This window comes from Heterocephalus glaber, unplaced genomic scaffold (assembly GCF_053883595.1).
Source record: "Heterocephalus glaber isolate CG9 unplaced genomic scaffold, H.glaber_assembly_v1.0 deba00001608, whole genome shotgun sequence".
Lineage (NCBI taxonomy): Eukaryota > Metazoa > Chordata > Mammalia > Rodentia > Bathyergidae > Heterocephalus > Heterocephalus glaber.
Window position 1 is genome coordinate 40,878,113 of NW_028258379.1, and position 13,697 is coordinate 40,891,809.

The window sequence follows — 13,697 nt, forward strand, 5'->3', positions numbered from 1 at the left end:
ATATGTAGAACAATAATTAAAAATTCACAACTCTGAATCCTTTTATCAATGAAAATCAAAGAAAGAAAGGGAGATTAAATGCACCACTCAAATAACTAGAAAAAGAACAAAAGAAAGCACAAGGAAAGAAATAGTAGAGATAAAAGTAGAAATCAATGAGGTAGAGAATAGAAAGGCATTTGGCCTAGATAATACATCAAAATCCTGATTTATAAATTAACAAAATAGGCAAATCACAAGCAAGTCTGATCATTCAAAAAAGGAGAAAGCTCAAATACACAAAATAAGAAATGAAAAGAAGATAGTAAGGCACTGGAGCAGAAAAATGCTTACAGTCACTGGACTGCTTGGCAGATACCCATGCAAGTAAATTCAAAAACCTCCAAGTTGTGGGGTTAAATTGTAAAATGCAGTGGTGATGACCACATAAAAAAGTCCTAATCCCACTTTCTGAAGGAGGTGCCCTAGTTGGGCGGTGGATTGCCGCAGATGTAATTAGCTAAGGGGAATCCTACAGAGCTGGTGACCTTGTGAGAACAGGGAAGTGTGGACAGCGGCACATGGAGGGAAGAGGCCATGACACCGGGCAGACAGAGCAACGGTGATGAGCCAGGCGACACCAAAGACTGGCAAGCCCCGGCTGGAGGGGGCCAGGAAGGCACCATGCCTGGGGACCCGCCCTGCTGTCCCTTTGGCAGACCTCAGCCTGCTCTGAGCCACCCAGTCGCCGCACGCAGCTACAGGTGACCTGAGACGCTAACGCACTAGGTAAGAGATAAATTCCTAGGAAAATGCTTGTCCCTGAATTGACTTAATTAGAGATAGAAACAGAATAATTTCCAAAGAATAAACAGACAGTCTTCAAGGAATTTCCCCACCAAAGCCTCACCAAGACTAGATAGTTTGCAGGGATTTCTCCCACATTCTCAAAGACAAAGTGACCTCCGTGCTTCACAAATTGTCCCGCATCACTGCAAATAAAGAGAAATGGGGCCGGGGATTTAGCTCAGTGGTTCCGCTGCCTGCCTTGCAAGTGCAAGGGACCCAAGTTCAATCCCCAGTACCAAAAAAAAAAAAAAGAGAGAAACATCCGCACTCTTAATGATACAATCCAGCCTTGATATCTAAATTTTATAGACAGTATGAAAAAGTATAAAAACTACAGACTAATAATACATATAATTATTGATGCAAAAGTACTGAGTAAAATATCAACAAGCAGAATCCAACAGCACAGGAGAAAACACATGCACCATGTATTCATTGCAGGAATAAAAGCTGATTCACATCAGGAACTCTACTAGCATAATGTACTACATTTAAAGACATAGGGGGAAAGCTATGTGATTATCTCCATAGATGCTGAAAAGGCTTTCAACAACATTCAATCCCCATTCTCAGGTTTCAAAAGAGAAATCAAAAAACTAAGACATGATGGATATTTTCCTAAGGTGCCTGAATCTACATGAAACAACCGTTTGACAATCCATATATGGACCTAGCCCAAAAGCCTGCCTAACATGGGGTGACAGTGAGGAATGTCCCCTGAGCTCAGGGCTGGGCCACATTCCGCAGCTTCACAGTGGCCTGGAGCCCAATGCGATCAGACCAGAGCAGCTAAGCCATTAAAAAAGGTGTAAAACCACCTCTGTGCAAAACAGCTATATTAGGGTACCTAGATTGCACTACAGAATCGATGGTGAGGCTAACGCAGACAGGGAAATGATTCCTCAGGCATAAGGGCACAAAACTAACACTCACCCAGGCGTGGTGGCACAGGCCTGTAATCCCAGCACTCAGTAGGCTGAGGCAGGAGGACCACTGTGAGCTACAGCCCAGCCTGGGCTACATAGTGAGTTCAAGGCCAACCTGAACTGCAGAGCAAGACCCGGTCAAATAGATAAATAAATAAATAAACAAGCAAATAAATAAGTAACGCACAGAAACCAGGAGCTTTCATACACTGCAGTGCGTACCGGCCAGAGGACCTCATGCTACAGGAAGGCCTAGTTGAACAGAGCAAGGAAGACTGAGTCTGGGAAACACTTGTTCTAAAAATCATGCAAAACCTGTGAGAGAAACCCTAAAATGCTCCCCAAAGACATAGCTAGGGGAAAAGCATCTCCCGTTTGTTCCCGGACAGCGCAACTCAGTGCCGCAGAGGCGCGGCCTCTCCTCAGGCCAGTGTGTAAATTTGCTACGATCCTAACAAAATGCCAAGCCGGTTTTCATGGAGCTGGGAGGTTGACACTGGGGTTCATATGGAGAAGCAAACACACAGAAATCGGAAGAGGCAGAAAGAGAAAATAATGAGGCAGAACCGTCTCTTCTAGATGTAAAATGTGCTTTGGAGTTGGGTGAGGACGGGCGGATCCGTGGCCACACGGCGCCCGCGGGTGCGGCTCCTCCGCAGGAGGCCTCGCGGGTGCAGCGCAGAGGAGTCGGCTGCCTTCCCCTTCCCACCGCGCGACCAGGGTAGAGGCACGGGGAAGTGCGAAGTCGCACTGGGCGTTCAGGGGTCCCGCGCCGCGCCTCCGCGGGCCTCCAGCCTCCGAAGCCCGCGCCTCACAGCCCCATTTTCGTGCATGTTAGGAAATCTTAAGAATGAGAGCTAAGAGACTACAAATAGAATTTAAAATATCCACATAATGACACGGAAGTAAAAGAGAAGAAAGAAAAATCCATTAACCCAAGAGAAATCAGAAATAGAGGAAGAAAGAAACAAAAATCACAGGAAATGAGAACCCTAAAATACAGTTGTGGCATGATCCCAAATGCGTCAGTAAAGGCACGTGAACTGGACTTGCATATTAAATAGATTCAACAAAGTCAAATCCAGATATAGTTTTATAAGAGACACCTCGTAGAAGATGACAGAAAGTTTAAGCTTCAAAAGGGAAGAAAAAATTAATTTAGTAAATACTACTTGTCTTGAAGATTACAAAGCTATCTCGCTACAAGATAAAACAATTTCAAGTAAAAAACCATTAATAAGGATTAAGAGAATTACTATGTTTGGTGAATACAGCTTCAAATACATATAAGTAATGCATAGTATTTGAAAAATTGAAAATGCCATTCACAGTGGAAGATGTTACTAATCACTGCATCACTGAAAAGCCTGAGATGAATCAGACCAGGGGAGAAGTGCAAAGCGTCGCTAGCAGCAGGCACTAATGAAGTGCGGCTAAAGCAGCGTTCAAAGGGGAGTGTAAAACCCAAAACCACTTGTCACAAGAGCATAAAGAACTGAAAGTCTTGACTTAAGAATCCAGATCAAGAAATAGGAAAATAATAATGGAATACACCCAAGGCAGCAGAAGAGGGAACCGGCCCCAGGGTCAGCGCCGGAAAGGGGCAGACACTGTGCCAGAAGTCAGCGCCAGGATCAGGGAGCCCCCACTCAGCCATACCCCACAAGCTTGTCGGGGTTACCACTCAGATCCAGATGTGTGCTCATCTTATTACCACTTCCTCTTTGAAAAGGAATTACTTAGCAGTCCCTTCTCATTCCCAACTTCGGGCTCCACTGACTGTCTGTTGTCGATTCCCATGTGTTCTGCTTTAGATGTAAAGTGTGCGTGGAAGGTGACCGGGTGCTGGGGTTAAGTTCAGAAGGAAGGCGGCTAGGAGGGGGGGCCTGGTCAGGAGGGTTCTCCCCTCCTGGCCGCCCCTTTGAGCTCTGCTTCCTGGGGCCAGGCAGTGAGCAGCTCTCCTCCGCCAGGCCCTTCCGGCCTGTGTCACCCCACGAGGACTGAATCGTTAAAACTGAGCTGAAATAGAACTCCGCTCCCCTGCATGTCGGGTGCTGGATATTCTGTCCCAGCGACGGAGAGTGACTGAGACTCAGAGTGTCCTGCAGTCTGGTCAGAGACCTGGCCAGGACACTGTGTGGTGTTTCTGACACACGGCCCATTCTCCAGCTGGTCCTGGGTGCGGAGAACATGGAGCAGCCCCTGGCTGAGCTCGGCTGCACCAGCGGGTCTTGCCAAGGAACGGCCGGGTACACGAGCTTTCCAAACAGGGAGGAGCAATTCATCCCTGTCCTGCACCTGCACACCACACCACGCATGGACTGAAGGACTCCGAAAGCCAAACTAGACCACTCTAGGAGACACCAGCGGAGAATGCGCTCCGGATACTGCTAAGGAGCGGTTTCTCATGCCACAGTATCTAAGATGGGAGAGGATTTGTTTCACTTCGGCTATAAAATGTCCAAGTGTCAAAAAGATCCTACCAAGTGAAAAGACAGACAGAAGACCTAAGAGAAGCTTTGCAGCGCATATGATTAAAGAATTCGAATCCAGAATCTATAAAGAATTCCTATAAAAATGGATTTTAAAGAAAAAAAGCCCTGCAACCCAGGTGCCAAAGTCGGTGGGGGGGGGCGAGTCCCACCCCCTTCCCTACGGCCCGACCCTCCTCCCAGACACCAGACCTACGGCCTGCAGGGCACCGGAAAGCTGCTCACTCGCCTCCGGACCCTGGGCCCAGCCTCCCCACCTACCTCCCCCACCCCCCACTCCCACCAGCTGCTCACAGGCGCCCGCCCACCCCTGCCTGGCTCCTGACACATTCAGCCCACTCCGTCTTCTCTCCCAGAGACCTGTGAGGCTCCGAGAAAATGACACTGATTAAATGGCCGTGATGAACAACATCTGTCAGCCATCAGAGGACCAGCACTACTGCAAACTGTCCCTGGGGCTCTGTAGGCGTCTAGGTTCCCCACCTGGCCCTAGCTGGGACCACACTCCATGCCACCTGCCGGAGGCTCCGAGGTAGGCTGGAGGTGAGATGAGCCCACACCCAGGCGGGCAGCTGGGTCTGCGGGTGGGTGGGGCTTCTCCCCTCCATCAAGCCCCCCAAATCCCACTCCCCTGGGCTGACACTGCCTGGGGCCTGCTCCAGGGCCCTGACTGCCACCGGAGAAGGAAGGAGCCAGCTTGGACCAATCCCGTAACAAGGCTCCATGACCGCGCTCCTTGTGTTATGGAGAGGGAAACTGAGGCTCAGCAAGGTAAGGCCAACTGACCACACACCACTGGCCTCCCAGAGATCCCCAAGTCTGTGCCTCTGGGGAAGAGAAGAGCGCTCCTCCAGGCAGGGCTCCCACAGCGTGCTGACCCCATGGGGAGCAGGACCCACCCCGCAGGAGACCCCTGGGGGAAGCAGCCACCCCTCCACGTAGCCAGCAGGACCTGGGGCGCCGCTTGAGGGGCCTTGTGCTGCACAGGGAGGGGTGGGGGCCGCTTAGGATGGCTCGGGGTGGAAGCCGGTGGAGTCCGAGGGCCACCCATCGAGAAAGCTGAGATGGGAGCCCACACTGGGGTGGGGCCAGGTGGGGGCAGGTCCAGCTCCACGTGTCCCTGCCAGGAGCAGAGCAAGGTCGGGCCTTGGCAGACACTGGGGGAAGAGGGGCCACCAGGCGCCTTGTATTTCAGGACCCAGACACCCCAGGGTCTCCCAGGGACAGTGGGTGGGGTTCCACCACTCTGACAGAAAAAGGGCGTCCCGAGGCAGGAAGGCCAGCCTGGGGGAGGTGGATTCGGTCCCACACTGCTGGGGGGCCCTGTCGGAGTGGGCTGAAAGGAGGGGCCCCAGTGAGCTGGGCTGCTGGGCCTGGCCCTGCTGCCCTCAGAGCCACTGTCCCTGTGTCCAGGCCCTCATCCTGCAGCCGAGAGTCCCCTCACAAGGCCCCACCTCTGCCCTCCTTTAACCCAAATTGCACCTGACCCCAAACACCGAGACTCTGGGCCAGGGTTCAGCTCAGGGCTGGGGATCCCAGACCTATGGCCCAGGACACCAACCTCACGCCTGCCCCAGTGGGACCTCTGTGACTGCCTGTCTGTCCCCGCCTCCTCCCGCTCTCCAGGAGGCCGCAGCAGGGGGAGCCACCTCTCTCCCGGGCACTTCCTCGGGTTCCCAGGGGACCCCGCCCGGTCTCCTGCAGCTGCCCCATGGCCCTCTCCCCCTCTCCCATGGGACACCCTCCCAGGCAGGGTCCTCATCTGCAGGGACACAGCAGCCAGTGCTGGGCGGGACAACCCTGAGGGCCTCCTGGGATTCATCCCCCTTCCCTGCCCTCCTGACAGCTAGAACCTCGGACACTCACGGGGGCTGTGAATTTACTGGTCTGTGCAGGCTGCTCCCTGAGTCGCTGCCTTTTATTTTACGACTGAATTAATGTTATGTACACAAGAGCATGGTTAAGACGCCCACTAGGGGACTGCTCGGTGGTCACACAGGAGGGGATAAATTTCACACACACTCGGCCCGGGCCATTAATGCCACGTCCATCTGTCTTTCCTGCTGACCTTTATCACGGCCACAGCACCAGGGAGCACCAGTCGCCTGCTCAGGCTTTACGGCCCACTAATTCGCCCGTGTCCGGGATATACTGGGTTTCATAACCTTTATATGCAAATCAATAAAAAGCCCTTTGCATTCTCGTTTAAATCATTGAATAACTAAGCAGGCTGAGCCCCACCTCCAAAGCAAGCCAGGAGAGGGGTGGACTCCCACCAGGAAGGCCGACCCCAGGCACTGTGTTGTCCAGGAAGCCTGGAAGTCGGCTGGCAGCTCGGGAGGGGCTGGGGGCGAGTAGGACCCTCGGGTGACAGGGGCCAGGGCTGGGGGCTGCAGCAGAGGCCCTCCACCCCCAGTGCCTGTCCCAGGCCCACCCCACGGTGCATGGACACAGACCAGAGCTTTCCGGGCTCTCTCACAAGGCCGCACAACCTTGTTCAGAGCGCAGACAGGAGCAGAGGTTAGTCGCCTCCGAACAGAGGTGCAGGCATCTGGACAAAGCCCTGGTTCTCCATGGACCCGGTGACTGCCTCTGTCCCTTCCCCTGAAGCTGCCCTGCCTCTGGAACAAACTCGCCCTAAGTGCAGCGCTCTTCTGAGTTCTGACTGGAATGGAGAGGGTGTGGGAGCCCCAGGAGGTGGTCAGAAGGCAGCAGCCAGGTGTCTTAGTCACTGTTCTCGTTGCGGGGACAAAACCCCATCACCCACAGCTTACGGGATGACAGGCTGATTTGGGCTCATGTTCCAGTCTGCAATCAGCTGGCGACAAGGCAGGACGCATGGTGCAGGGGCCTGGGCAGAGCTGCCCATGGCAGGGTGGACAGAGGCAGAGGGGAAGAGAGGAGCCAGGGAGAGAGAAGCCTCTTCCGGCCTCTTCCGGTGACCACCTCCCAACGGCACAGTGAGCTCCAAGCCCCCATCCAGTCTCCCTCAAATCCCCACCTGTGGGTGTGGGCGGCTCTTAGGGATATCTGGCTCTGAACCATGACACCTGGGAACCCTGATCTGCAGCTGGCATCCGATGGGTGAAGTCCTGTTGGGGACAATGTCCTCACCCTGTGGGGTCTGCACTGCCCACAACAGACCCCAGTCAGGGAGACGGAAGAGTCTGCATCCCAAAAGGTACCCCCATCCCTGGTGGCCTGGCCACCTGCTCTAGAGCAGCATGACCAGCTCCTGTGGCTGGGTGCCCACTGCCCAAACACTGAGCACCGAGAAAGGAGACCACCAGCACCTGGAAGCCTTCCCACCAGTCACACTAAGGTCCAGAGCACCTGTGTCGCTCCAGCCTGGCAGGGACCCCGTGTCCCCCCCCCCGGGGGCCACACCCCGCACACTCCCGGGGCAGGGATGACTCTCCATGGACCCAGCGATGCCCAGCTGGACTCGGACTCGGACTCGGAGGTGCCAGGTCTGAGCTCTGTGAAGATATTTCAGGGCTGCCTAAACTCATTCATTTTGCTTTTATTTTCCTTTTTATGTATGCGTAAGACTGAGCTATGATAAAATCCTATGATTAAATAAGCCCAACAGAGCTCTTTGATGAATATAAAGTAGGACTTCTGTATGATCAAGCACTGTGTCACCATTTTACAGGCAGCATTTTCTCTTTCTTAGAGGTACATAAAACGGCAGGTACCTCACAATGGGATTCAACAAAATGGATAAAAGAACGACACATGGTCCAGCAGGGTCTGTCTGAGGAGAGGGGCCATCAGCACAACCCTCTGAGCCCAGGCGCAAAGGACTTGGGGTCCAGAGCGGCCCGGAATGGTCCCAGCTGATGCCTGCTTGCAATGATTAAACTGGAGGACAGTGCAAATGGAGGACGCACAGCTCTAGGCAAAACCCCTCCCGAGTCCTCCAGAGCATCAGTCCCGGGAAAGCACGCTGAGCCGAAACCTCCATGAGAGCTGACGAGGATGTCCTGTGTCACCCTCCGCTGACAAATTCTGGGGGTCCCAGTGAGAGCCACAGCCAAAGAAATGAAGCAAGAGGGCTGAGTGGAGAAGGAAGAGCTCAGGCTGCCACAGCCCAGGGACAAAGTGGCTGGACCAGGCCGGCAAACTTCTGCACCTGGGACAGCAAAGCATGAGGACAGTTACAGAGCAAGCTGCCAGATCAGTCCTGCTCCTCTGTGCCTTTCCTGACCAGCCAGAGGACAGGACCCTGGCTGTAGCCGCCACCGCTGAGGCCATCGAGTTGCTGGAACTTCAAATGCCGAGCAGCCGGGTGCTCGTGGGGAGGTTTGGTGCTGTGTGAGACTTAGCAAAGCAACTGTGCACCATGCAGTGGTCCCCAAATCCGCCTCCACATTAATGCCTCGGGTCACAGCCCTCTCAAGCCCCCTTCGGAAACCACACCGCTCCATGCTGAGCAGCTACAGACAAACAGAAGCCACGAGGCAGAGCTCAGCTCACACCGTCCACAAAGGCAAACCACACAGCCACAGCCACCAGAGACCACGCCACGAGAGACGACACCAAGCCGGCCACACGATTCCCGGAAAAGACACACTGACTCCAGACTAGGGTGAAAGGTGACCCAGAAACCAAGGAGACCCAGGGCAGGGAAAGTGGCTTGTTATGTGCAGGGAAATCACGTTAGACCCCTGCCTACACCATCTACAATGCTGAGGAAAAACGGAAGAAAGTGGGCGGAGGCCGGAATGGGAATATTCTGTGCATGGGGCTGACGGGGCTCGGCCCCCAGGACATTCACCACACCCTGCCCACTAACCCACCCTGAGCTGGAGTTGGGGGAAGCGCTGGACCCTGATCTGCAACAGGAGAGGGCCTTGGCCGGCGGACTTTGCCCATGTCCTGACAGTCACCAAGCCCCTATGCGGAGAGCAGGCAGGGCGGGCTGTGGGTGGGCTGCACTGGGACCCTCCCCACCACACCGGCATAGCTTCAAACAGGCTCTCTGAGGGGAGAGCAATCTCCTTCACATAAATGTTTAATTGGGAATTAATATTTATGAGGCTCTTGAATGACAGGGCTGTGGGTTTAATAAATATTAACACAGTGTGGCCTCCTCCCCCTCGCCCCCTTAACTCATGTGCAGCATGCATTATTCACGGCACCTCGTGGGCACTGCCCACCCCCACTGGCTACCCACTCCATCCACACACACCCTCCCCAGGATGCCCTCCTGGTCTGACTCGGTTTCCCCTCCCTGCACTCTCAGAGCCAGGGATGGAGCTTGGGCGCCCCCGTATGGCCAGTGTGGGTATGACCTCAGCTGCCCCAAAGTGGAGGACAGGAAGGTCTGGCCTTGCTCCCCTCCTGACTCAGATGGGAATGCTCTGCAGGGCTCGGGGCGCTGAGCACGCCCCGCTCCTCTGACCCAGATGCACCTATGAGGACCCTCCTGACTGAAGGTTCCAGGCCTCTGCGATACCCACTGACGGGTGCCTGGGCGCTGAGTGACCTCAGGAGATTCTGGAACCTCTGGGACCCACCCCCAGGCGGACCCGGACCTCCTAACCCTCACTGCCCTCCCTCTGCCCAGCAGTGCCCAAGGGAAAGATGGGGGGAGAGAGCTGGCCAGAGTCCTTGTGCCTGTGGCCCCATGTCCCTCCCACCCAGGGACCCACGTCCTGAGATGCCAGCCATACACGGGGCTCAGCAACCATCCTGCTGCTGCCCTAGATGCTGCATCCCTGGGCCAGGCCCCCAAGCAGGGCTGGAGGCCAAGCAGAGGGTGGGGAGGGGGGACCCCAGGCCAGGAGGCTACCTGGAGGGGAGACTCTCAAGCAGAACACTCTGGGGAGTAAGGACAGCTGGGCTCCCCCTTCCCTGACCTCACCCCCAGGCAGCCCCAGGAGGAGGCAGGCAAGTCGGAGAAACAGAGCAGGACCTTGGCCTCATGGGCTTCCCAAAGGCATTCGGAGAGCCCCTGTCCCAGGGGTCCCCATGCCCCTTGCTTGCCCCTCAGTTAAGCGGGGACCCCAGCACCCCTGGGGCTGCACAGACCACCCCTGAGCTGACACCCGGCCCCCCACAGCACCTGGCTAGTCACACTGAGCCCTGCAGGCAAAGCCTGTGTGCCCAGCCTCCCGTCCCGCTTCCTCCCTGTCCTGCTGGGCGGGGAGCCCATTGGGTCAGGGGGAGGCCAGGCACAGCACACACCGGCTGACAGCTTCCAGCCAGGTCAGCACAGGACACACCTGGCCAATGCAGGTGTTGGCTTTGGGGCCTGGGGTGTCTCAGGGATGGCACAGGACCAAGCCGGGCCCCCCAGACTTCCCCAGGACCCAGTGAGCCTTGGGAGTGGGCCTGGGCAGCAGGTGCTGGCTGGAAGGCACCTTACAGGGCCCACGTGGCAGCCTGCAGTGGGAGGCCTGCTGGGCTGGCTGCTGAGCCTGCTGTGGGATCTGGGCCCAGCCCGCCTCATCCACTGTGCTCCACACCTGCCGCCCCTCCTCAGGCCCCTCCCTGGTGCCCCACACCCTGTGACCCGAAGCCTTCCAGGGGGCCCAACGGGACACAGCAGAGCAATTTCCTGGTGCCTGCCCTGGGCTCCCAGGCCTCCAGGGCTTTCCCAGCCTCAGCTGAGAGATCTTAGCATTCAGCAAATAAAATAGTGAATGAATGAACTCCTGCCAAGTGGGGCAGCCAACCGAGATGAACCTTGTTCTGGGCGATGCCCCCTGGACACCCCACACACAGGCCAGTGGTGTGACTTCAGAGGACTGCCCTTGTTCTGCCCACAACCCCAGGGAACAGGAAAGGAGACTCCTAGGCCCTCACTCTGCTCACTCAGACGGCGAGCAGTGCTGGCCTGTGAGGTGCTCCAAGGCAGCCTAACATGTGCCCTCCAGGATGCCCTCAGCGCCCTGTGCATTGGAACAGGCGCCATCTGAAACCACCAGATTCAAAGCCTCCACCCCATGGGATGTGGGGACCGAGCCCAGAATGTCCCTGTGATGACAAACGAGACCTGAGCCTTCCCAAGCAGCACAGCCACCACTTCAGTACAGGGGGTCTCAGAGCAAGAGGCCACCCCAGCCGTGGTGTGACACATACCATGCCTCTGGGCTTGTTGCTTCCTACTCTTTAGACTCTTCTTTGTTGGCAAAAAAAAAAAAAAAAAGCCAGGATGGCTGCTTTTGTTTTCTAAAATCCTTAAGGAGCAAACACCCACGCAGTCTTGGAGGAAATTAAATTAGAAATGAGACACTCGGCTTGGCAGGGACCTTAGTGGAGGGAAGTTCGCAGCAGGCCCACGCTGACACTCCCACTGAGACCGTATCACAGTTATTAACCTTTGACTCCAGAACATATGGAGAAGAGCAGCTAGAGACACAGGGGGGCGGCCCTGGGCCACGGCACAGCAGGGGGCTTCAACACACCTCAGCAGCGTCTGCCGGATCAAAGCGCTACAGACAAGGAAGATATTAATGGAACAGTTAGCCACATAAACTAGGCATGCAGGACTCCACACGCAACAAAGGAGGAAAGTGCCTTCCTCTCAAACACCAAGCAAGCAGGGAGCAAAGAGAAAAAGAGCACATGAAAGAGCCCCAGAGAGTCCCAGAGCCTTCCTGGAAGGCAGATTGTGTGGCAGTGGTCTCTGGTCAGTGTCACAAATCACAGAACGACGGTGTTTTTAAAGTTCTAACCACCAGTTGGCCTGACACAACAGTCAAGGGTGTGGCATAGAGGCTGGCTTGAGCCCTCTGCCCCAGGGCTGGTTGGGTCTGCTTCTGCGTCTGTCACCTTCCCACTTCTGCCATCCCCTGACCCTTAACAGGCTCAGCACACACAGCCCAGTAGCAGGTGGTGCTCAGGAAATGTATTTGTGGAGGAAAGGAGGCCTTCCGGACAGCTGAGACTTAAAGAGGAAACAGTGCCCAATCACAGGCCCTCAATTAATTTCGTAACAAGGGCACTGTGTAACAAAAATCATGGGCAGTAGCCAAAGTGGCTCCCAAAGGACAACATGTAGCCCTAAGTAATTCCAATAGAAAGGAAGAATAAAACTATTCTTTCCTTTAAGAAGCTGAAAGAAGAAAACAACATGATCCCGAGGAATTTCCAGGGGCTCTTCTCCTTTCCCACCCCTCTGACCAACACCATTGGTTACTGTGTTTTCTGGGTTTTTATAGGAAACATTGTTACTTCTAAATTTCTGGCGAAGCCCAACCGACCTGCAATGCTGCTTGACAAAGTTCCAGCTGGGGGAAAGAAAGGGTGGAACACTTCGTACCCTCATGTTTTATTTTTTCTTGCTATAATGTTTATAATTGTTACTCTGGTCACAGGAGTCATTGTGTTTGTGACTAACAACAAACTCTCCATGAGGCTAATTGGCAATGATATATTGAAATCTGATCTGGCTCAAAAGTCCCAAATTCCAGTTTCTCTTAGTTCTATTGCCCCATCCGCTCCTAAAGAAACCTCTCCTAAAACCCCCTCTGTTTCCCCACTACTATAACTTCCCCTCTTATTGCTGACATTCTTTTTACTAAAGGGGTCTTATGAAGAGATTGAAAGGACAGACTTTAGATGTAAGAAATAGTGGGAAATGGGAAAAAGAAAGAACGTTAAAACAGGTAAATGCATTAAGGAGGCAAGTTACTCAGTATTTCTCAAAGTGCTGTAAATATCTCCTGCTCATGGACAATGAACCCAAATGACATTTAGTTAAGATGAATAGAGGCATAGAAAAATAGAGAGCTAATAGCAAACTATATTAACCATTGTACAGTTTCTCAAGGGCCAGCTGGTGACCACAAGTTTGACACTTAGTTGATTAAATCTTGCTTGTACCCCCGCCGATATAAAGATTTTGATTAAGTTACCTTCTGTTCTGCTTAGGTGTGGGTAAATAAGGGGACAATTGTAATTTTTAAATATGTATTTGTGATGTTCAATGAAATGAAACAGCTTAGAGGAATTGTACTTTGTTTAACAAAAAATAACCTTTCCTTCAATAGAAATTGCTAAGGCAACTTAAAATGTAAACATGTTCCGCCCAATGCCTCCCAGCTATTGCTTAAAGATCTAAAAATAAATCAGACCCTGAGACTTCTCAGAGGGAACCTGAACATTGCTTGAGAAGGTTCTTTTCTCATCGCCGGCCCAGGACATCTCCCCTTCCTACCCTACATCGACATCGACTGCAGCTGGTCTGCGGCAAATTTCTTGGACTGTTTCTTTTAGAAGTAACATTGTTACTAAACATTGGTTTTTAGAAGTAACATTGTTGCTGAAATAACATTGTTGCTAAAGTAACATTGTTACTTCTGAAATTTTAGGAACAGGGTTTCCACACTGGGCCTCCAGCCTGGGTTTCCTGCCTGTCCTGCACCATTTAACCAGGGACATCGGAGACCTTGCCAGCATCTGAGACCCACAGCCACCTGTTGCATCACAGGAAAGTTCT